This window comes from Hemiscyllium ocellatum, chromosome 37 (assembly GCF_020745735.1).
Source record: "Hemiscyllium ocellatum isolate sHemOce1 chromosome 37, sHemOce1.pat.X.cur, whole genome shotgun sequence".
In the NCBI taxonomy this organism is placed as follows: Eukaryota; Metazoa; Chordata; class Chondrichthyes; order Orectolobiformes; family Hemiscylliidae; genus Hemiscyllium; species Hemiscyllium ocellatum.
Window position 1 is genome coordinate 41,645,448 of NC_083437.1, and position 23,989 is coordinate 41,669,436.

Genomic DNA, 23,989 nt, shown 5'->3' on the forward strand with positions numbered 1-23,989 from the left:
ATCAACCTCTCTTCATCTCAGTCCCTACTGGCTGTTCCTTTACTCTGAGACAGGACCTCCACATTCTAGACTCCTCAAAGGTAAACTCCTACCACCATCTACTCTGTCAAATTCTTTATGACGTTTAGATAGTTAATCGAATGGAGTAATTTTGCAGCAAATGGAGACTCTTTGTTGATGGTTAATGGAGGGCCACTGTTTGTTAGGCAGCGCTGTCTGACAACTTTACAGCCAGTTGGCGACTTAATTAACTAGCACTTTACAACTGCAAACTTGCTGAAATAGTACTGTTAAACAATGTCATTCTGTGATCAATAAACCAACCCACTGTAACTCATAAAACTGAATGGATCATCTCCACTGGTCCATCACAACTGTATAGAGAGATTCTGTTGGTCTTTAATCACAGATTAACCAATGAACACTCATAATCCCCAGAAACTACCAAATGAAGGGTTGATTACCACATACATGTGAAATCGACAAGAGGAAAGTAACTGGGATCCCAGAAACTTACCGATCCAGTCAGTTCGGTGCATCACTTAGCAACAGCTGCTTTTCTTGAGTTCTTCCCTCCTGTCAAAGAAAGTTCATTATTAGTTAGTAAATGTTCATCTTTCCAACAGCTTATGAGCCTCTCAAAGTGCTGCTGAGTCACTGGTCATTTTAACATTGTTGCCCTCACAAACCCCAACACCACCCCCCTGACTCCTGCCAAATCCCACCCTCACTGACCCCCACACCACTCCTCCTTCCCCTGCTCCCTCTCATCCACGTCACTTCACCAACCATGTAATGGGCCTGGTAACCACAGAAAGTCACCAACAACATATGCTCAACTTTCTAACCACACTGGTACTGGGAATCCTCAGGAGGAGAATGGTTAAAGACAGAGAGAGAGAGACAGAGAGAGAGACAGAGAGAGAGAGAGAGAGAGAGAGTGTGCTGATTTAATCTCGTTTTGGAAGCCAACTCACAAAGTAATGGACTGGGGCCAAACGAAAGTTACCAACTGTTGCAGAGATGTGCAGTGATCCTTCCCGTAGGAGTCCTTAACAGAACGGTAAGCACAGAAATGGCTATACATACACATACTCCCACACTCGGACATACAAAAAGGCACACTTTCCCACATATACACACATATACACTTCCAAACACGCTCACCCATACACGCTTGATCACAAACACACCTTATGGAAAATGTGTGAAAAATATATCAAATGATTCTTTTAGAATCTCTGCCTTTGTGATAACAGATTGAGGGCCCATGTGGGAAAAGCTGCTCAGATTCACCCCCCTTCCCTCCACCCTCCCCAGAATCAAACTTATATTTTCCATACTCGACAATTCCCCTTCCTTCCTTCCCAAAAATAAAAGAATGAGCTCAATCCTGCTGCTACTTTATCAGCAGGTTTAAATTGTAAGGAAGGTTGGTAAATGCCTCACCCTTCAAATCAAACAGCGATATTTCTGATCGAGTTATTACATTCCTTTATCAGAAATAGCATTTCACTTTTATTTTACACTTGTGACAGAAGTAGAGAGAAAAACAATTGCGTCATTAACTATCTTTCGGAAAAGTCCCTCTGCACTTGCTCAGTATAAAAATCACAATTGCTGAAAGGAGCTGAGGGTATTCTACTGCCTCGCAGTCACACAAGCTTGTCAATAAATTTCTTGTTCCCTTCTTTCTGGTACAAATTCATTACCTAATATGGATCTGCCTGCTTTCTAAGTTATTTCTAGTGTGTGTGATAATACTCTCTGGGATGCCTGGGCTAGCTGTAATTCAGATTCTGCAAATTCTACTTTCACAGGGCAGTTACCAGTGAAATGGTGTCAAAAAAAAAAGTTTGAAAAGTGCAGTGGATTGGCAACAGATTGTATAAACAAATCCTGACATCATTCTTTTTTCATGCCCCCCTTGTTTCTTGCATTTTGCTGAGGATGGCAATTCTTAAAAAAAAAATTCACTGTGGTTAGCAGCAGCAATATGCAGAGAAGCGACTTGGTTTATTTCACTGTGAGAGAGGGGATAAATTTCACTCACTGAACCCACACACAAGTGTCTCTGATGCTTGGACCATATTCTGCCTCAGTGCTCCAGGAGGTGAATGAGTCTAGGATTTGCTGGAAACCTACTCTACTCTGTACAGCAGATGGGTCTAAGACCAGAAGGCATTAGTTTAAGGCAAGCAGCAAGTAAGTCAGACAGGATCTGAGGAATTTTTTTTTCACCCAGACTGGTGGCAGATAAATGGAAGTCACTGCCTTAGAGGGTGGTGGACGCAGGTGTTCTCACATCATTTAAGAAACATCTGGATGAGCACACAAAATTTCAGGGCGTAGGAGGCTAGAGACTAAGTGCAGGTTAATGGGGTTAGTTCTCAGGAAGGGTCACTCAACCCAAAACATTAACTCTGATTTCTCTCCACAGACACTCGCAAACCCACCGAGCTTTTCCAACAAATTCTGTTTTTGTTGTTAATGGGATTAATTGGTGTTTGTTGGTTGGCATAGACCTGATGGGCTGAAAGACGTGAGGACTGCAGATGCTGGAGATCAGAGTCAAGAATGGTGTGCTGGAAAAGCGCAGCAGGTCAGGCAGCATCCGAGGAGCAGGAAAATCGATGTTTCAGGCAGGAATCCTTCATCAGGACTGATGGGCTGAAGAGCCTGTTTCTGTGCTGGGTGAGTCTATGGTTCTATCATTGTTTAAGATAATGACCTCCTCCAGGATACCTGTGAGTCAGCGTGTGTGACAAGGCACAACAAACACAGCACAGAACATCTGTATTCGGGGGCTGAACTTTTTGCTGCCAGCTTCCCATACCCTTTGACTTCTTCAACGAACATCAGAATCTGTCTATGGACATGTCGAATAAACAACTACCTATCAGACAGTGAGTGTACAGAAGCAGCATTGTTCTTCAGCCCGACCAGGAACCCAGTATTCTGTAGCTCAGAATACCTTCTTTCACAGCTTCAGACTAGCTTCCTCAGAAGTCATAGGAACAGGAGGAGACCATTCAGTCCCTTGAGCCTGTTCTGTCATTCAATGAGATCATGGATGATCTGTGGCCTAACTCCATACCTTTGGTCCATATCCCTTAATACCTTAGCTTAACAAAAAAAAAACTATCTCAGTTTTAAAATTAACAACTGATCCAGCATCGAATGGCATTTTTGGAAGAAAGTTCCAAACCTCTCCCGTCCTGGGTGCGTAGAAGTACTTCTTAACATCTCTCCTGAACAGTCTGGCCCTAATTCTCAAAGTCTACCCCTAATCCTATAATCCCCAACCAGTAGGAATAGTTTTCCTGTTAAGACCTTGATGACTTCCATCAGATCACCCCCCCCCCCCCAAGGCTTGGTAGTTAACCAGCTAGGCATGTTAATTGGTAGGGTGACTGGGAGTTTAAAATAACAAATCTGAATTTGTTCAGCATTTCATTCATTGAATGTACTGATACTGAAAATGACTACAAAATGCAAGTTATGAAAGGTAGATGCTGTACAGTGCCAACAGGTTCAGACTGATTTCCCAGGCCCCTTGCAATCACCAAGGGGGATCTCCCAGATCCTGTTAAATGAAACTGACCTGTCTTTTTATCCAAAGTTCCGCATCTCCCTCAAGATTATATTTTTATTACTCATAGTGTTGCTGGTATTGCCCAACCCTAGTTGCCCTTGAGAAGGTGGCAGTGAACTTCCCTCTTGAACTGCTGCAGTCCACGTCCAAAATACCATTGAGAATGATTTCCAATATTTTGACATAGTGAGATGAAGGAACAGTGATATATTTTCAAGTCAGGATGGCGAGGGGCTTAGAGGGGAGCTTGTGAGTGATAGTGTTCCTATGTATCTGCTGCCCTTGTCCATCTGGATGGAAGTGGCTGTGGATTTAGAAGGTGCTGTTTGAGGATGTGAGTGTTTCTAAGAAGAACAACATTTGGTGCCCATCCTTAATTGCCCTTGAACTGAGTGACTTGCTGGGCCATTTCCGAATGCAATTAAGAGTCAACCATACTGCAGTTGGTCTGGAGTCACATGTAATCAAAAGGTGTGGTGCTGGAAAAGCTCATCCGGTCAGGCAGCATCCGAGGAGCAGGAGAATCGATGTTTCAGGCATAAGGCCTTCGTCAGAAATGGAGTCATGTGTAGGCCAGGCCAGGCAGGGATGACAGATTCTCTTCTCTAAAGGACATTAGTGAACCAGATGGGTTTCTCAATGATTGTTCAAAGCTAGCTAATGGTGATATGAAAATAAGTCAGAAGTCACATGATGGGATTCTGGATTAGAGTGGTGCTGGAAAAGTACAGCAGTTCAGGCAGCATCCGAGGAGCAGGAGAATCGACATTTCAGGCAAAAGCCCTTCATCAGGAATAGAGGCAGAGTACCTGAACGGTGGAGAGATAAATGAGAGGAGGGTGGGGGTAGGGAGAAAGTACTATTGAGTACAATAGGTGAATGGGGGAGGGGATGAAGGTGATAGGTCAGGGAGGAGGAAGGGGGAAGGTAGCAAAGAGTACAATGGGTGAATGGGGGAGGGGATGAAGGTGATAGGTCAGGGAGGAGGGTGGAGTGGATAGGTGGAAAGGAAGATAGGCAGGTAGGACAGATCATGGGAACAGTGCTGAGCTGAAAGTTTGGAACTAGGATGAGGTGGGGGAAGGGGAAATGAGGAAACTGGTGAAGTCCACATTGATGCCCTGGGGTTGAAGTGTTCCGAGGTGGAAGATGAGACGTTCTTCCTCCAGGCGCCGGCTGGTGAGGGAGCGGCGATGAAGGAGACACCTAGAAGTCACATGACACCAGGTATATTTGAAATCACAAGCTTTCAGGGCTCCTTTGTCAGGTAACTCCATGAAGTCTATGATTTCAAATAAACCTGTTGGACTATAGCCTGGTGTTATGTGACTTCTGACTTTATCCATCCCAGTCCAACACCAGAATCTCCCATCATAGTTTTTAACTCTACCAGCTACTGAACTTAAGAATGCAAATAACAAGGAGCAGGAGGAGACCATTCAGCCCCTCAAACCTGCTCCGCCATTTGATACCATCATGACTGATCTCAGCTCAGCATCAACTCCATTTTCCTGTCCAATCTCCACTGCCCTTCAATCCATAACTAATTAAAAAGCTACCTCTCTCCTTCCTAAGTTTATTCAGTGTCTAGGCATACACCAAACCCTGGGGCAGTGAATTCCACAGATTCACAATTCTTTAAGGAAAGATTTCCTCCTCATCTTTGAGATGGGATTCAAACTCAAATTCCCAGTGTATTAGCCTGGGCCTCTGAGTTACCAGTGCAATGACATTCTCCCTGAGCTCCTATGGCAGTGCGGAGGGTACAAAATGTAATTATGTGGCACAGGTCAATTAGAGCAGAGGGTTTTCGCTTGGCAACGATTGTTGGATTCATAATATCACATCATTTCTCAATAACTTGGAACAAGCTTTTTCTAATACTATTGCACCATTATATAACATTGGAATATACCCCACTTGTCACAATATTAACCCACCTTCTCATGTAATTTGCTGTGAATTTTACCATCCTGTTACACAGTTCAATAATTAATAGAACCACAAGCTAAACCACTTAGAAGTTTGGATGACATAGAGAATGGATAGTTTCTTTTTTTAAATAAGGTTTGTGATGAAAACCTCCTAACAAATCAAGTGAAAAATTTTTATCCAAAATTTAAAAACTGAGTGAGCAATGTCTCCTAAACTCCATATGCTAGTCATAATTAAGTGATCATTTTCAAAAAAGTGAGAGACCTCAAATATTCCAGGTCATCAGGTGATGAATAAAGTGAAAAAAAGTTACTTACCTAACTGTTCCATGGGTAAATGCATGATTCAGTCTGTGTGAAAGGTAAATCCTTGATCTGTGCTACACATAAATCTGAGCTGATAAACCACACACAGCAGTTTGACACCAATCCAGTTTGTATTTGTGCCTCTCAGCACCTTCATCATATGATCCCTGTGTGCTGCATGTGTAAGTGTGTGCATGCTGCATGACAGTGTGCATATACTGCTTGTGTGCACGTGTTGCCTGTGTGCTGCATGAGAATGTGCTCTGCATGTGGGCTACATGAGAGTGTGTGCGCGCTGTGTGTGTGGTACGTGTGTGTGCATGCTGTATGTGTGCTACATGGGAATGTGTATGCTCTGCATGTGTGCTGCATGAGTGTGTACGCTCCATATGTGCTGCATGAGAGTGTGTGTGCACTGCGTGTGTGCGTGCTGCATGTATGCTGCATGAGAGTGTGTGTATGCTCTGTGTGTGTGCTGCATGAGAGTGTGTGTATGCTGCGATTGTGCTGCATGAGAGTGTGTGTATGCTGCGATTGTGCTGCATGAGAGTGTGTGTATGCTCTGTGTGTGTGCTGCATGAGAGTGTGCTGTGTGTGTGCTGTATGAGAATGTGTGTGCGCTCTGTGTGTGCTGCATGAGAGTGTGTGTGCTCTGTGTATGTGCTGCATGAGAGTGTATGTATGCTGCACGTATGCTGCATGAGAGTGTGTGTGTCTGTTGCATGTGTGATGCATGAGAGTGTGTGTGCACTGTGTATGCTACGTGTGTGTGTGTGCATGAGAATGTGTGAGCGCTGCACATGTGCTGCATAAGTATGTATATGTAAGTACATGCTGAAGGGTGAACGTGTTGCATATGCATCATGAATGTGTGTAAACTGCGTGCCTGCATGTGTGCTTAGCCTATGTGCTGCACGTGTCCTTGAATGTGTTCAGCTTGCATTGTGTGTGTGTCTGCATGTGTTCCTAGCTTGTGTGCTATGTGTGACTGTGCATGCACCGCGTGTGCATGTGGGTAAGGTCATGCTTGAATAAGCTGCCAATACTCACTGCTTAGGCTCCCACATGCAGAACTGCCACTTGGGAGGCATCCAAGGCTCCTGGGAGACCCTTGTGCAGCATAAGTTAGTGTCTTCACAGGTGGAGAAAAATGGCAGGGGTAAAGAAGCAACGTAAAACAGTCATTGAGGGGTAAATCCTGATCTTTGGCTTCTTGACAAAAAGCCATTTGAATAGGAGTGACAAGAATACTGGGGTTCCACATGTTTGTGGAATCTGTTTTCAGTTAAAAGATTCTACAGAGTCAGATAAATTTCTGTGAATCTGTTTAAATAAGGAATATACGTGTGGCTAAACACTCGCAAGCAACTGAGGAGCTCCACTAACAGGAACGATGGCAGCTCAGTTGTGTAGGCCAGCTGGCAACTATTTGTTAATTAATTAAATGTGTTTAAAAATACACTGAACTTGGTTTAACAGCTGAGAAACATAAACTAGGTAATTTGAGCAGATGTGAATTTTGAGAGTTTCAAACCCAGTTTGTTTGAGCAGACAGGATCCAAATCTGCTGCCAGCAGATTCCCTCACCAGCCTATGCGCTGACGATCAAAACCCTTCAAAATATTTAACAGAAAAGCAAGCTCCAATGGCTTCAACATGCACAAAGTTTTTTCACTCGACCTGTCTTTGGGAGTGTGTTATAGTGAAGGGCACATTTATATGGTTACAGTGAGCGAGACTCTATGTGTGATTTATGGACTGTCACAGAAGATTGCAGTTAAGAGTCTGTCTATCTTTGTTAAAGGAGTTTGTTCCACTGTACAAATGTGCCAACTCCGAAAAAAGGTTTTGTTTTGCGCGTGTGGCAAGAACAAATAAAGTAATTGAAATGGCACAGAAAAGACTGCACAAAATAAGAGCAAAACGCTGCAGACGCTGGAAATCTGCAATTAGAACAGAAAGGTCCAACTGCATTAGTGGAAAGCGCAACAGAGTTAAAGTTTCAGGTCCGGGATGACTCAACTACGGCAAAATTTGACTCTAGAAATATGAACTCTGTCTCTCCCTCTCTTTCTCTCTGCACAGACATTGAGTTTCTCCAGCACTTTCTATGAAAGGTTTGAAGTTGAGAGGAACAATGCATGTCACCTGTTCAGGGATGCAATTATAAATGGCACAGCCCAGTTACCACAAACTACAGGGAGCTTCGGAGACCTGGGAGCACAGAGGTCTCTTCCAGGAAGAATCACATCCTGATACCTTTATGGCAGTTTATTTTACGTTAGCTCCTTGTCCCAGAGGTGCTCCACACTGGCAAATCCTAAAGGATCGACACAATACCATCTCCTTTTCCACCATGACTTCCAATCTGGGGAATTTGTTCTCTCTGAGATGTTCTGTGCTGGTGGGTTCTCAAAGTGGTGCAGTCTGCTGACTCTGACCCTGTGGTCTCCCTCCAGGATCCTCCAGTTAGTTCTCAGGTGGGGTCTCTCTATCATCCAAGTCCAGGAGGGACCGGCAAGAGACAGGAGGAGACTCAGCCGTTTATAAAATAACAACTGCCTATCTTGAGACAGCAGCTAACTTGGCGGAAAACCGAGTGGGATCTGGTCACAGATCTGACAGCAGGTTTGAATCTTATCTGTTTGTACAAACTGGGTTTGAAAGTCTCAAACTTTAGGAACACATTGTGGGAACTTGGAAGGGAATTGTCCTCAAGATCAAAATTAGAAGTTGCTGGAAAAGCTCAGCAGGTCTGGCAGCATCTGTGAAGAGAAATCAGAGTTAATGTTTCAGGTCTGGTGACCCTTCCTCTGAACAGTTTTGACAAAGGGTTGCTTGACCTGAAACGTTAACTCTGATTTCTCTCCACAGATGCTATCAGATCTGCTGAGCTTTTCAAGCAATTTCTGTTTTGGTTCCTGACTTACAACATCCGCGGTTCTTTTGGTTATGATTTAGAACTGTCCTCAAGATGCCTGACTGCTCAGTTAAACACTGGGACAGCACATGCTAAACTTTCAACCTTACCTTCAGGTGGGGCAATGTTACGCCCCACATGACACTGGACTTCTTGGAGTTGACTAGAGTAAGATGCTGCACAGTCACGGAGATCCGCTCCCTATGATATTCCACACTAAACCCTGTGTATATTCAGCAACATGATCTGAGGTGGTGCCAATATTCTCTTTTACTCTAATCCCGTCTCACTGCTTTCTCTAGAGCTCTCTGGAAACTCACCTCCATAGCTTCAACATGTAACTCTCTCATTAGACAGAGACTAGTTATACAGAATCTTTATTTTATTCACTCACAGGATGTGGGTGTCTCTGACCAGTAGCATTTATTACCCAACCCTGTTTGCCCAGAAGACAGGTAAGAGTCAATCACATTGCCGTGGGTCTGGTGTCACATGTGGGTCAGCCCAGGTAAGGGAGGCCGATTTCCTTCACTGAAGGACATAAGCAAACCAGGTGGGTTTTTGACAATGAGTGATACAGTTACCATTAGGTCAGCTCTTTATTCCAGTGTTTCATTGAATTCAAATGTCAACATCTGCCACAGTGGAATTTGAACTGATCATTCCCAGAACATCAGCCTAGCGTCTTGACAATGTCACTATGAGACATCACCTTCCCCTCAAACATTGTTGAAGGAGAGGAGACAGTGTGTCCATGTACTATCACAGCCAGTACAAGATTCGAACCTTCACTGCTGGCATCATTCTACACTACATTTCAGTCAAGGAGAAAATGAGGACCGTAGATGCTGGAGATCAGAGCTGAAAATGTGTTGCTGGAAAAGTGCAGCAGGTCAGGCAGCATCCAAGGAGCAGGAGAATCGATGTTTCGGGCATTCCTGAAGATGGGCTTATGCCCGAAACGTCGTTTCTCCTGTTCCTTGGATGCTACCTGACCTACTACATACTACCTGGCTAATTGAGCTGACCAAAGCCCCCAATGTTTACAATGTTGTGATGCAGTGGTAGTGTCCTTACCTCTGGATCAGGAGGCCAGGGTTTAAGTCCCACCTCCTTCGTAATAAAGCTGCGTAATAAAATCTCTGAGCAGAAATATTTAAAACTCTAATTCAGTTGAAGTACTATCTTAAGAGAAAGTAACCATCTCTCACCCCAGACAGAGGGTGGTAGTGGAGAGTTACTTTTGGACTGGAGGTCTGTGACCAATGGTGTTCCACTGGGATTAGCGCTGGGTTCATTGTTGTTTGTCATTTATATAAACAATTTGGATGAGACTTTAGGAGGCATGTAAGTTTGCAGATGACACCAAAATTGGTGATATATTGGACAGTGAAGCAGGTTATCTAAGATTACAAAGGGATCTTGATCAATTGGGCCAATGGGCTAAGTGGCAGATGGACTTTAATTTGGATAAAGGGCAGGACTTTTATGGTTAATGGTGGAACCCCCTAGGTAGTTTTGTTAAACTGAGAGACCCTTGGGGTTGAAGTTCATAGTTCTTTGGAGTTGCATCGCAGGTAGATGAGGTATTGAAGAAGGCATTTAGCACATTTGCCTTCATTGCTTAGACCTCTGAGTGTAGGAGTTGGGATGTCATGTTGAAGTTGTACAGGACTTTGGTGTATGGTGTGCAGTTCTGGTCGCTCTGCTAAAGAGAGGATATTATTAAATTGGAAAATAATTTGTCATTTATCTCAAGAGGGTTGGAATATAAAAGCAGTGATGTGCTACTGAGACTTTATAAAGCTCTGTTTAGGCCCCATTTGGAGTACTGTGTCTAGTTTTGGTCCCCACACCTCAGGAAGGACATACTGGCACTGGAGCGTGTCCAGCGGAGATTCACATGGATGACCCCCTGGAATGGCAGGTCTAACATACGAGGAACGGCTGAGGATCCAGGGATTGTATACATTGGAGTTTAGAAAGTTAAGGGGAGATCTAATAGAAACTTACAAGGTAATACATGGCTTGGAAAGGGTGGACGCTAAGAAATTGTTTCCATTAGGCGAGGAGACTAGGACCCGTGGGCACAGCCTTAGAATTAGAGGGGGTCAATTCAGAACTGGCAGAGACATTTATTCAGCCAGAGAGTGGTGGGCCTGTGAAATTCATTGCCGCAGAGTGCAGTGGAAGCTGGGACGCTAAATGGCTTCAAGGCAGAGATTGATAAATTCTTGATGTCACAAGGAATTAAGGGCTACGGGGAGAATGCAGTGGAGTTGAAATGCCCATCAGCCATGATTGAATGGTGGAGTGGATTCAATGGACCGAATGGCCTTACTTCCACTCCTATGTTTTATGGTCTTATGGAAAGGGTTCAGGAAAGACTTACCAGGTTATTGTCAGGAATGAAGGGTTTGTTTTATAAGGAGAGGCTGCATAGGCTGGTTTCACTGGAGCGCAGGAGGTTGAGGATTGACCTCATAGAGGTTCATAAAACCATAGCCAGGGTGAATAGCAAAGGTCTTTTCCCTAGTTTGGGGTAATTCAAAAGTAGGGGGCATATTTTTAAGGCGAGAAAAGAAAGATTTAAAAGGGACCGGAGGGGGCACCTTTTTCACACAGAGGATGGTGTGTGTGTGGAATGATCTGCAGAGGAAGTGGTAGATGCAGGAACAATGACAACATTTAAAAGATATTTGGGCAGGTACATGAATAGGAAAGGTTTAGAGGGATATGGGCCAAACGCAGGTGAGTGGGACTAGTTTACTTTGGTTAGCATGGAGGAGTTGGACCGAAGGGTCTGTTTCCGTGCTGTATGGCTATTACTATGACTCTGGTTTACAATGAAGACCATGCAGGGATCAGAAGCCACATAGCCGTCTCCCCTTTCACCGACTGCTCCCCAGATAAAACGGGTCTCTGAAGAGAAGGAGTTGAATTTTTACGGTGGTTTTGTCACACTCTCCCAGCTGGTGCTGTGGTTTTGTCACACCAGTTGCAGAAAATTCACAGAAATATGTGAGAAGGCTGCACAAACAACAACTGCAGGAGGGCAGGACAGAGAGCAAGGACTGTACAACAGCTGTCCGCCTTAAATCACTTCCCAACCTCATCCCCTGGCAACTGGTTCCTCAAATCTCTTTGAGGGAGAAAACAGGGAAAAGTGAAACAGAACTCCAGGCATCTAAGGATGACTTTCTCCCATCACTGACAGCCTATCAGCAGTCAGTGAAAGGGGAGACGGCTATGTGGCTTCTGATCCCTGCATGGTCTTCATTGTAAACCAGAGTCATAGTAATAGCCACACAGCACGGAAACAGACCCTTCGGTCCAATTGTCCATGCACATTCAAACCAAGTAAACTAGTCCCACTCACCTGCATTTGGCCCATATCCCTTTAAACCTTTCTTATTCATGTACCTGCCCAAATATCTTTTAAGTGTTGTCATTGTACCTGCATCTACCACTTCCTCTGCAAGTCACACGTTCACCATCCTCTGTGTGAAAAAGTTGCCCCTCAGGTCCCTTTTAAATCTTTCTTTTCTCACCTTAAGAATATGCCCCCTACGTTTGAACTACCCCACACAAGGGAAGTGACCTTTGCTATTTACCCTGTCTATGCTCCTCATGGTTTTATGAACCTCTATGAGGTCACCCCTTAACCACCTACACTCCAGTGAAAAAGGTCCCAGCCTATCCAGCCTCTCCTTATAACTCAAACCTTTGCATTCCTGGCAATATCATCATAATCCCATTAGGTACTGAAAAATCTGCAACATCTCTTTGAGAACATCCTGTCTTGGTGCAGTTCTGCTTCTGAGTACTGAATTAATGATATTAATGAGTGTGTTCATGTGAATATCTATTTATTCATGGATGGTCTTTTGTATAATTTATCGTGAACAATATTACATATTTGTTCAGCACTATACTTGCCTATTCTCCAAAATATTTACTGAATTTTTAAATTTAGGTTAAAATAAAAAGCCTTTTCAACATTTCTAAATGATTGCAATTTGTCCTGTTTGCCAAACCAGGAAATCCCACCGGAGTCAGGGATCAGGGATGCTAGGCCAGCACTCAACATAGAGTCACTCACTAACATCACTGCTGCTATCGACTGTCACTGTCTGATAGGATCTGCACCCCAATCCTTGTGTAGGTCAGTGTCAAGGTCAGAAAGGCACAGGGGTCAGTGTGAAAGGAAAGGTCAGTATTGGGGGAAAGATCAGTGTGGTGTGGGGGAGGGGTGAGTGTGGGGGAGGGGTCAGTGTGGTGTAAGGGAGGGGTCAGTGTTGGGCATTGGTCAATGTTGGGGAGGATCAGTGTTGGGTGAAATGTCAATGTGGTGTGGTGTGGTGCAGGGGAGGGGTCAGGGTGGGGGGGAAGGCCAGTGTGGAGTGGGGGGGAGGGTCAGTATGGGGGGAAAGGTCAGTGTGTGAGGAGGGATCAGTGTTGGGCAGAGGTCAGTGTTGGTGTGGGGGAGGGGAAGGATCAGTGTTGGTGTGGGGGGAGGCGAGGGGTCAATATTGGGCAGAGGTGCTGAGGGGAGACTGGACAGTCTCCTTAGCCCCTGACCGACCCAATAAACTGCTGACAATTGACTCTGTGACACTGACAAATGGAGCAGAAACTGTGGCCCAAATTATTCCAAAGCTCAGTGGATCTGCCAGTGCTACAGAGTGAGGTGACTGTCCTCCAACCTACCTCCCGTTCTCTGTCTCTAATAATCAGCTTTACACAGTACAATGAAGGGCTTATGCCCGAAACGTCGAATTTCCTGCTCCTTGGATGCTGCCTGACCTGCTGCGCTTTTCCAGCAACACATTTTCAGCTCTGATCTCCAGCATCTGCAGACCTCACTTCCTCCGTACGCAGTACAGCCAAAATCAGTGCAGAATGGGACTGGCTCAAAGCATCTCCCTCATGATCACGACCACAAGGTCACCCATTCGTGACGTCCCTCTGTACCCTTGGTGACATTTCCCCCTTGGCTACAATGAGACTTTGGGGTCTGGACATAAACAATCTGTAGGTTGTGAAGGGGCCACTTTAGTAGATTTCTGGAGCAACAAGGTATTTTAACGACATGATCCCAATGACTGGTCGTGGTACATCTGGCAAATGTTCTCTCAACTCGCCATTCTCAGAGAGTTGTGCAAATGGAATGTTAAAGAGTAAAGCTCTTGCTCGGTTACATTTCACTGTCTGAGACCTACAGAACCTCAGCGTCAGCCTGAATAACACTGACTGCTTTTCGGAACATGTCACAAATATACAAGCTGCGGCTCCTTTGCCTTTGAATGCTTAGTTGCACATTTTCATCCTGCAACTATCATCTCCTTTGACAAGCTTAATTTTAAATGCTTTGAGGGTTAGGTCGTTTCGAAGGAAATATTGTGTTGCGATTTATATTAACATCCTTTATAGTTTTAAAATTCAGTCTATTAAGATTAAATAAAAGGTTTGTTGCGCCTTTAACACTTGACTCGAGCCCTCTGTGTTTAATATGTGCGGTCAGTTTTCAGTAACTATTCATTTTTATGTCTCCAAATCGGCGGATCATTTCATTTAATGAAAGATGGTTGACGTTTTTGTCCAATTAATATGCAAATTAAAGTGAGGATTTATTTGTGACATCCACATGTGGTAAAAGTAAAAGAAAACAAAAAATACTGTTAGCGGACGTCCTCATTGCTTTGACGCTCTGTCACATGCCATTAATCAGACTCTACATTGCAACGCAGAATTGCTTCTAAAGGCATAATGTCCCTTTAAACCTCAGAGAGGACAGGATTGAAGCCATGTTAAAGGACCAACCTTCAGAGCTCTCTCTTTCACCCACAAAATTCAGGAGAATAAGAATCCATTTGCAATGCCTAGTTACAGAGTGGAGGATATTATTTGCCCTGTTTTACCATGGGGTCATTGACTGTGATTGGCCCTGCAACAAATCTTTTCAATGACTGCCCTTAAAATAATTGTCATTTGTAAGATTAAACTACAAAAGAAAATGAAATGGTGGAATTAAGGGGACCAAAGGATGTGGGCATTGCTGGCTGGGCTAACATTTGTTGGCCATCCCTAACTGTCTTTCAGAAGGTGGTATCTTCATGTTTGGGAATGAAAATTGAAGGGGGGAGGCACCTTATTGGAAGGGAATTCCAGGACTTTGACCCAGTGACACTGAAGGAACAGCGATATATTCCCAAGTTAGGATGGGGCGTGGCTTGGAAAGGAACTTGCAAGGGGTGGTGAATCCTCTCAATCCACTGCCATTGTCTTTCCACTGTTTCTCCTTCATAACCTCCCTTTAAGTTCACTCCCAGGACACTGGGGATCTGCAGTGAATTGATCTATTCTCAGATGCTGTGAAATGAAGTTTTGGAAAAGCGGCATTGGAAGAGACTGGGCTGATTCAGAGTCACAGAGATGTACAGCATGGGAACAGACCTTTAGGTCCAACCCGTCCATGCTGACCAGAGAGCCTAAATTAATCTAGTCCCATTTGCCAGCACTTGGCCCATATCCCTCTCAACCCTTCCTATTAACACACTCATCCAGATGCCTTTTAAATGTGGTAATTAAGACGTTAACACTGACGTCCCATACAGGGTCCCCCTCCCACTGCTGGGTTTGTCTTGTCAACTTGGGCTCTGCTTCTTTCGCCAATTCCTGTGAGCTCTCACCAGCAGAGGCAGACACATGTTCTTGCGATGTTCTTTGGAACTTTCCTGGTCTTGTAGGCATTGAGCATTACCGGGCCATTTCCGTCTTCCACCCGGATTTTCCGATCTCAGCTTTTATTTCTGATTTCATTCCTCATAGGAATACTTCCGCAATTTTGGAAGATCGAGTGAGTTCTAACAGTTTATGTTCAGATCCTCTCACTGGCTTTGTGTGTGGAGGCTAAGGATGGAATTTTTGGGGTTTCCTCATCTTCCAGGAGGTTCGGTCCAGCTTCCTGGATTATTTGATATATTCACATCTCCAATGTTACAGCTGCTCGACCTGCTGTACTTTTCCAGCACCACACTCTCGACTCTAATCTCCAGCATCTGCAGTCCTCACTTTCACCTTTCCAATGTTACAATGTTACAAACTCCTCTCTGATGTCAACATTAGTAAGTATGATTGGACGAACTGTATCTAGGGTCTCATCATTACCCTGGGGAACTCTCTTCTCTATAAACCAGTGCAGACCAGAGCTTTGCATTTACTTAAGGCTAAGAGGGACACATTTTTGAAAGACAAGGCAATGAAGAGTATGGGGAGGAGTGCGGACAGGAAAGTGGGTTTGAAACCACACCAGCCATGACCTAATCGAATGGTGAAGCAGATGTGAAAGGCCAAATGGATCCCAAGTCCCTATGATTTCTCTCCTATTCTTGAATCAATGTGTTGTCGTTAAACTAAAAAAAAAATTTAAGACAATTAGTTAGATTATGATGCGGCTCATTTACACTTGCTAGAACTGACATTCCTTCATAAACAGGGATCCATCCTCCGCAAACAAAAGAGTTATGCTCATGCCTTGCACCTTTTGGAATTTGCCAGGAACTTAGGGAACCTACAGTATCCTCGCTGCTTTATTCCACAGCACTGCCCTGACCAATCAGCTCCCTTTCCTGTTGCAGTATGAATTGCTGTGCTCATTTGAAATTTGACATTCTTGCAAATTGTCCTGATTGGTGCAAGAGAAAACGTTTTGACAATGTGACTCCTTCTTCAGGGAGATTCCTCATTCTGGGTCTTTGGCTCCAAGGGAGTTCAGAGAGGCACAGGAGAATTCAACAGGCAACCTGAACAAACTCAGACCCATGGGGATCCCAACCTGTTCAAGCTGCTGTTTAGGAATTTAATTCATTCTAGTATCGCTCCACTTCAATCATCCATATTTGTGGAAGCTGTAATGCAGCTTGTATTTATGTTAAAACATTAAATCTCAAGCAATTTGTCACTGTTTGAAAGTAAGTGAAGTCGCAAGTAGATAGGGTAGTGAAGAAGACCTTTGGTCAGAGTATTGAGTACAGGTGTTGGGAGGTCATGTTGCAGCTGTACAGGACATTGGTTAGGCCACTGTTAGAATATTGTGTGCAGTTCTGGTCTCCTTCCTATTGGAGAGATGTTGTGAAACTTGAAAGGGTTCAAAAAAGATTTACAAGGATGTTGCCAGGGTTGGAGGATTTGAGCTATAGGGAGAAGTTGAATAGGTTAGGGCTGTTTTCCTTGGAGTGTTGTAGGCAGAGGGGTGACTTTATAGAGGTTTACAAAATTATGAGGGGCATGGATAGGGTAAGTAGGCAAGGTCTTTTCCCTGGGGTCAGGGAGTCCAGAACTAGAGAGCACAAGTTTAAGGTGAGAGGGGAAAGATATAAAAGAGACTGAAGGGGCAACGTTTTCATACAGAGGGTGGTACGTGTATGGAATGAGCTGCCAGAGGAAGTGGTGGAGGCTGGTACAATTGCAACATTTAAGAGGCATTTGGATGGATATATGAATAGGAAGGGTTGGAGAGATATAGGCCGGGTGCTGGCAGGTGGGACCAGATCAGGTTAGGATATGTGATCAGCATGGACGAGTTGGGCCGAAGGGTCTGTGCCGTACATCTCTATGACTCTAATAGTACCTTTATCACAGTAACAATGCCCAAAGTGTTTCACAGGAGTGCAATCATAAGTACTGACACCTTCTGCAGGAGAACAATCATCCGATGCTTGATCAAACAGAAGTGTTTAAGCAGCATCTTGAAAGAAGACACACTGGAAGGTGAGAAATCCAATGTCTTCGAGCTGTTAGAGATCCACATTGTTTAGTAGTGTCTCCCATGTGAGACTGCAGAAACCTGCATGGTGCTATCGACACAACAAGAAGCCAACAACAAGTGGAATGGTTTTCGGTGGCTCAGTGTCCTTTATGCCAAGCCCAGGAAAAGCCACAATTGAAGAATTGCCTCTAATATTGCTCCAACCATGACTTAGATTCAACTCTAACCTGTTCGTTTAGAACTCTGACCTTCAAATCCTACAGAACCCAGGACCAAGCATGACATGGAATGACAAATCTGACTATCGTCCCTGATCAAACATTTCAATTCAGTTTCAGTCGTTGTAGTTATTCTTTTTAATCATTTTCCTTCCACATTTGTTGTATGAAGGTCCAGTTCAGTTTTTGTTAATGTGGAGGAATCAGTGACAGTAACAACATTGAACGTCAAGGAGCGATGCTGAGATGAACTAAAAGGCATTCCAAGGATTCAGGGACAGGAGGATGTGCTGACCATGTTGTATTTTTGATGCAGCTCAATTCCTTTATTTTTCCAACTCAATCTTCGCCGGGAGATACAGATTTTCTAAAATCAACGGGCAGGACTGTAATCAGCTGGACGGTCTAAATGAGTTATTCCAAATCCAGAATCTGGGAGTGAGGGAAGGAACAGGGCAGGAACTGAGACTGAGCAGAGCGTTATTCCTCATGTTCCCCAGGCACATACTGGTCAATGTGTGATCTTGGTAACTGTGCACATTGGTGACACTAGAGAGTGACGTTGACATGGGAAGACCAACAGGGAACAGACGATAAGATTCAGAGGGAAACAATAACTGGAATGATCTGCCAGAGGATGTGGTAGATGCAGGTACAGTTACATCACTTGAAAGACATTTGGACAGGTAAATGGATAGGAAAGTTTTGGAGGGATATGGGCCTACCGTAGGCAGGTGGGACTAGTTTAATTTGGGAAAATTAACCGGCATGGACAAGTTGGATCAAGGGGTTGGTTTCTGTGCTGCATGATGTCATGACTCAACTGCAAAAAAGTTTCAAACTAACTCTGCCTTAATTTGAAGTTCAGTTATTTCAGAAATTCATATCTCAGTGAGAACTGAAGCACTCATTTTTCCAATAAATGTTTAACAACAGACCCACAATATATGACAGCAGATTCATTCAGTTAAATGGAGCTAAAATAATTCAAACCGTTGACAAGAGAGAGATCAGAGGGAAGGGAAAGCACTCAATGTGCACATGCTGTTTGATTAGTGGCGTCAGTCTCTTGTGGTGAACCGACAAATATGCGGCAACATGTAAATGCTAAGATAATCCTATTATCTGTTTTGACTCCATCCTGACAATAATGAATCAGTATTTTCACAAAACTGCAGAGATCCAAACTGTCCATCCCATCACCCCGTTCCCTGAACCCCTTCAATCAGTCAAAGACAAGTGAGCAATCACAGTCATGGGGACTCATTCAAACAGGATGCCATCTTCTTCGTAGAAACATGTGTAATTCTTATCAAATAAATCCACTGCTTCAGTCATTTCAAATGTGCTCAGCAACTTCAATATGTTCCTCCTAACCCTCCTCTGAAGAACACTGCTGTTAGTAAGTTCTCAAATCAATATGTTTCTCTCCTCCACTGTTTCTGTCACCCATTTATCCTCCCGTTTGTTAACCTCTTCTTCCTCTTCTCCACCGCACTCTATCCTCCTTTCCAACTGACCTCCCTCACTGACTACCCCCACTCATCCCTCTCACTAGCATTTATAGATCTTTCATTCTGTGACTTTATTACTTAAGAAATGCAGAAATTTTGCACAAACATTTCAGGTTCTTATCAACAACCAAGGAAAGAGTGCCAACTCTCCACGACACCTGGCTGTATTTTTCTTTCCTCCTCGTCCCCCTGCGTCCCCTTTTCCTCTCATACAATCCCTACAGTGTGGAAGCAGACCATTCGGCCCATCGAGTCCACACCGTGCCTTCCAAAGGGCATTAACCCCACTTCTACCCTACCCCATAGTTAACCCACCTAGCCTGTACATCACTGGACATTATGGGCAATTTAGCATTGCCGATCCACCTCCTCTCTGAGGGCTCTCTCTTCCACTGGTGGGTGAAACCAGAACTAGGGGGCATAGTGTCAAAATAAGATTAGATTACCTACAGTATGGAAATAGGCCCTTTACCCCAACGAGCAACCCATCCTACGTTTACTAACACTATGGGCAATTCTCCTTACCTGCACATCTTTGGATTGTGGGAGGAAACTCATGCAGACACAGGGACAACGTGCAAACTCCACACAGAGAGTCGTCCAAGGTGGGAATTGAACCCAGGTCCCTGGCGATATGAGGCTGCAGTGCTAACCACTGAGCCACCGTGCCAGTGGATGGAGATGCAGCTGAATTTCTTCACCCAAAAGGTTGTGAATCTGTGGAATTCCCTGCTCAGTGAAACAGCTGATGCTATCCTGTTGAATGCTCTTCAGGCAAAGATAGTTAGATTTTTGAACAGTAAAGGAATTAATGGTTATGGTGAGAGGACAGGTAAGTGGAGCTGAGGCCACAAAAAGATTACCATGATCTTATTGAATGGGGGGACAGGCTTGATGGGCCAGCTGGCCTCCTCCTTCTCCTAGCTCTTATGTTCTGAAATGCAACAACAATCTCAAAGCCAATCCATTGAATGTCCTGACCTCCCTTCCCTGAAGTGTTACTGAACTGATTGGAGCTAATGACTTTATTACAGTATTGCTTTGACAATTCTCTTCATCTGACTCCATGCGAGTAGGACCAGGACCCACAGTTTTGGAAATAATCAACTATGGGCACATGTTACATATCTCGTTCAAATTTTAGCTGATCACACCATGAGGGGTAAAGATATCAGACAGTACAAATACACAGTTGCCAACAGTTACAAAGTACATCGATGAGATTATCAAAATAAAAACAGACAAAATACAAGTTTATTTCTACGCGAACAGAACTGAAAAGTAACGTAGTAAAATACAGTGCAAAACAAAAGCTAAACTTGCACTGAACCTTGATGAGATCATTTGCGTACATAAAAAAAATTAAAAAACTGCAGATGCTGGAAATCAGAAACAAAAACAGAAATTGCTGGAAAATCTCAGCAGGTCTGGCAGCATCTGTGGAGAGAAATCAGAGATAATGTTTCAGATCCAGTGACCCTTCACTAGACAGTCACCTGTGTCCATTTCTGGTCGAGTTATTGTAAAAGGATCTTGAGACACTGGTGCACAACAACAGGGTTAACAGGAAAGGAGTAACAGGCTGGCTCACACCACTCACAAACAAAGGAGAAGGCTACAGATGTCCCAATAGACTCTGAAAGGAGCAGAAGAAATGAAGACAGTGAAAAGGTTTTCACTGGGGAAGATACCAGAAGCGTTCATTCAAAGGTAGTTACTAAGAATCTCATTGGGTATTCAGAAGAAACCACTTCAAAAAAAGACTGGTGAGAATGTGAAAGTCACTATCACAGGGGGTCACTATTATAGGGGGTCACTATTATAGGGGGTCACTACTACAGAGGGTCACTATCACAGGGAGTCACTATTATAGGGGTTCACTATCACAGGGGAGCACTATCACAGGGGGTCACTACTACAGGGGGTCACTATCACAGGGAGTCACTATCACAGGGGGTCACTACTACAGAGGGTCACTATCACAGGGGGTCACTATTACAGGGGGTCACTATTACAGGGAGGTCACTATCACAGGGGGGACACTATCACAGGGGGGACACTATACAGGGGGGACACTATACAGGGGGGACACTATACAGGGGGGACACTATCACACGGGGGTCACTATCACAGAGGGTCACTATCATAGGGAGTCACTATCACGGAGGGGGGAGGGGTCATTATCACAGGGAGTCATAGAGTCATAGTCATAGAGATGTACAGCAGAGAAATAGACCCTTCGGTCCAACCCATCCATGCCGACCAGGTATCCCAACCCAATCTAGTCCCACCCGCCAGCACCCGGCCCATATCCCTCCAAACCCTTCCTATTCATTTACCCAAGAAATGCCTCTTAAATGTTGCAATTATACCAGTCGTCACCACATCCTCTGGCAGCTCATTCCATACATGTACCACCCTCTGTGTGAGAAAGTTGCCCCTTAGGTCTCTTTTATATCTTTCCCCTCTCACTTTAAACCTATGCCCTCTAGTTCTGGACTCCCCAACCCCAGAGAAAAGACTTAGTCTATTTATCCTATCCATGTCCCTCATAATTTTGTAAACCTCTGTAAGGTCACCACTCAGCCTCCAATGCTCCAGGGAAAACAGCCCCAGCCTGTTCAGCCACTCCCTATAGCTCACATCCTACAACCCTGGCAACATCCTTGTAAATCTTTTCCGAACGCATTCAAGTTTCATAACATCTTTCTTTATTACAGGGATCACTATCACAGGGAGACACTATCGCAGGAGACACTATCGCAGGGAGGTCACTATCACAGGGGTCACTATCAAAGGGAGTCACTATCACAGGGGGCTCACTATCACGGGGGCTCACTATCACGGGGGGTCACTATCACGGGGGGTCACTATCACGGGGAGATTCTATCACGGGGAGACACTATCGTGGGGGGAAGCTATGACTGGGGGGCAATATCACAGGGGGACACTATCACAGGGGGGGTCACTATCGCAGAGAGACACTATCGCAGGGAGACACTATCACGGGGGGTCACTGTCACGGGGGTCACTGTCATAGGGAGACACTGGTACAGGAAGACACGATCACAGGGGGTCACTATCACGGGGGACACTATGACGGGGGGACACTATGACGGGGGGACACCATGGTGGGGGGGCAGTATCACGGGGAGACACTGTCACGGGGTGACACTGTCACGGGAGCTCACTATCAGAGGCGGGTCACTATCACGGGGGGGTCATTATCACAGTGGGTCATTATCACAGGGGGGGTCACTACCACAGGGAGACACTATCACGGGGAGACACTATCACAGGAGGTCACTATGACAGGGGGACACTATCACAGGGAGACACTATCACAGGGGGTCACTATGACAGGGGGACACTATCACAGGGGGGTTACTATCACAGGGGGACACTACACAGGGGGACACTACACAGGGGGGTCACTACCACAGGGGGGGTCACTATCACAGGGGGGGTCACTATCACAGGGGGGTTACTATCACAGGGGGGTTACTATCACAGGGGGACACTACACAGGGGGGTCACTACCACAGGGGGGATCACTATCACAGGGGGGTTACTATCACAGGGGGGTTACTATCACAGGGGGTCACTATCACAGAGGGGGTCACTATCACAGGGAGACACTACCACAGGGGGGTCACTATCACAGGGGGGTTACTATCACAGGGGGTCACTATCACAGGGAGACACTACCACAGGGGGGTCACTATCACAGGGGGGTTACTATCACAGGGGGACACTACCACAGGGGGGTCACTACCACAGGGGGGTCACTACCACAGGGGGTCACTACCACAGGGGGGTCACTATCACAGGGAGACACTACCACAGGGGGGTCACTATCACAGGGAGACATTGTCACAGGGAGACACAACCGCATCAGTTAATGGAATCTGTACTGTTGATGCATTTAAGGGGAAGCTAAACACGCAACTGATTTAGATAGATAAAACGCAGAATTAGATTTGGAAAGCAGGAAATGACTCGGCTGGTACATAAACACTGGCCTCCAGCTGTTGGGCCGAATGGCCTGCATTTTGCTGTATACTCTGTTTCACCTGATGCATTGTTACTGACCTCAACTATGTTTGCAACTCTGAGAACAGCAACTGGGAAGGACTTTGACAGATCAAGTTTTATTGGATTTCATTTCTATTTGTGCGACTTTTACATTACCTTTTTACTCCTATGAGTGCCAATGTCCTGGAATTGATTGTACAGAATCCAGTTTGAGATCATTCTTGGATCCCTATCTCAGGACTTCCTCTGAGATCCATCTTCAAAGTATTTTGTCAAGCATCTTTTTTTGAAATGTTCCTAAGTTCAGAGCACAGGCCCGTTACAGCACAGTGCCTGCACTGACAATGACCAACCCTGTCATTTCAGAAGGGACAGGTGTGAACCCTGACAATCCCATACAGGAGCTTTAGGGTTTGGAAATGTAAACAGGCCATTTGACCAATCAAGCCTATGCATCTAAGTGTCAGTCTGCATCTAAGCTATATAACCTTTTCGCACACTCCTGACCGATTTCCATACAAGCATCTAATTCCATTCTCAAAGCTGTTCCTAACAAGCGGGGCAAGCAAATTGTAGCCTCCACTTTCAGTTTTATTTTTGTAAATGTCATTCAACTTCACTCATCCAGGCACCAGGCCACCCAACTGGCTCGATATAGCATTGCCTCTTTATCTTTAAGAATTCTACCATGTTACTG

At 44.8% G+C, this 23,989-nt stretch overlaps 1 long non-coding RNA gene across 1 annotated transcript in view; it reads right to left on the bottom strand.

Moving 5' to 3' along the window:
• Window positions 1-517: 517 nt before the first annotated feature.
• Window positions 518-23,989, bottom strand: part of LOC132833695 (uncharacterized) — a 123,032-nt gene continuing 99,560 nt past the window's right edge. Inside the window, exon 3 of the long non-coding RNA XR_009647100.1 lies at window positions 518-576. This is a non-coding gene — a long non-coding RNA (uncharacterized LOC132833695). The remainder of the gene's footprint in view (window positions 577-23,989) is intronic.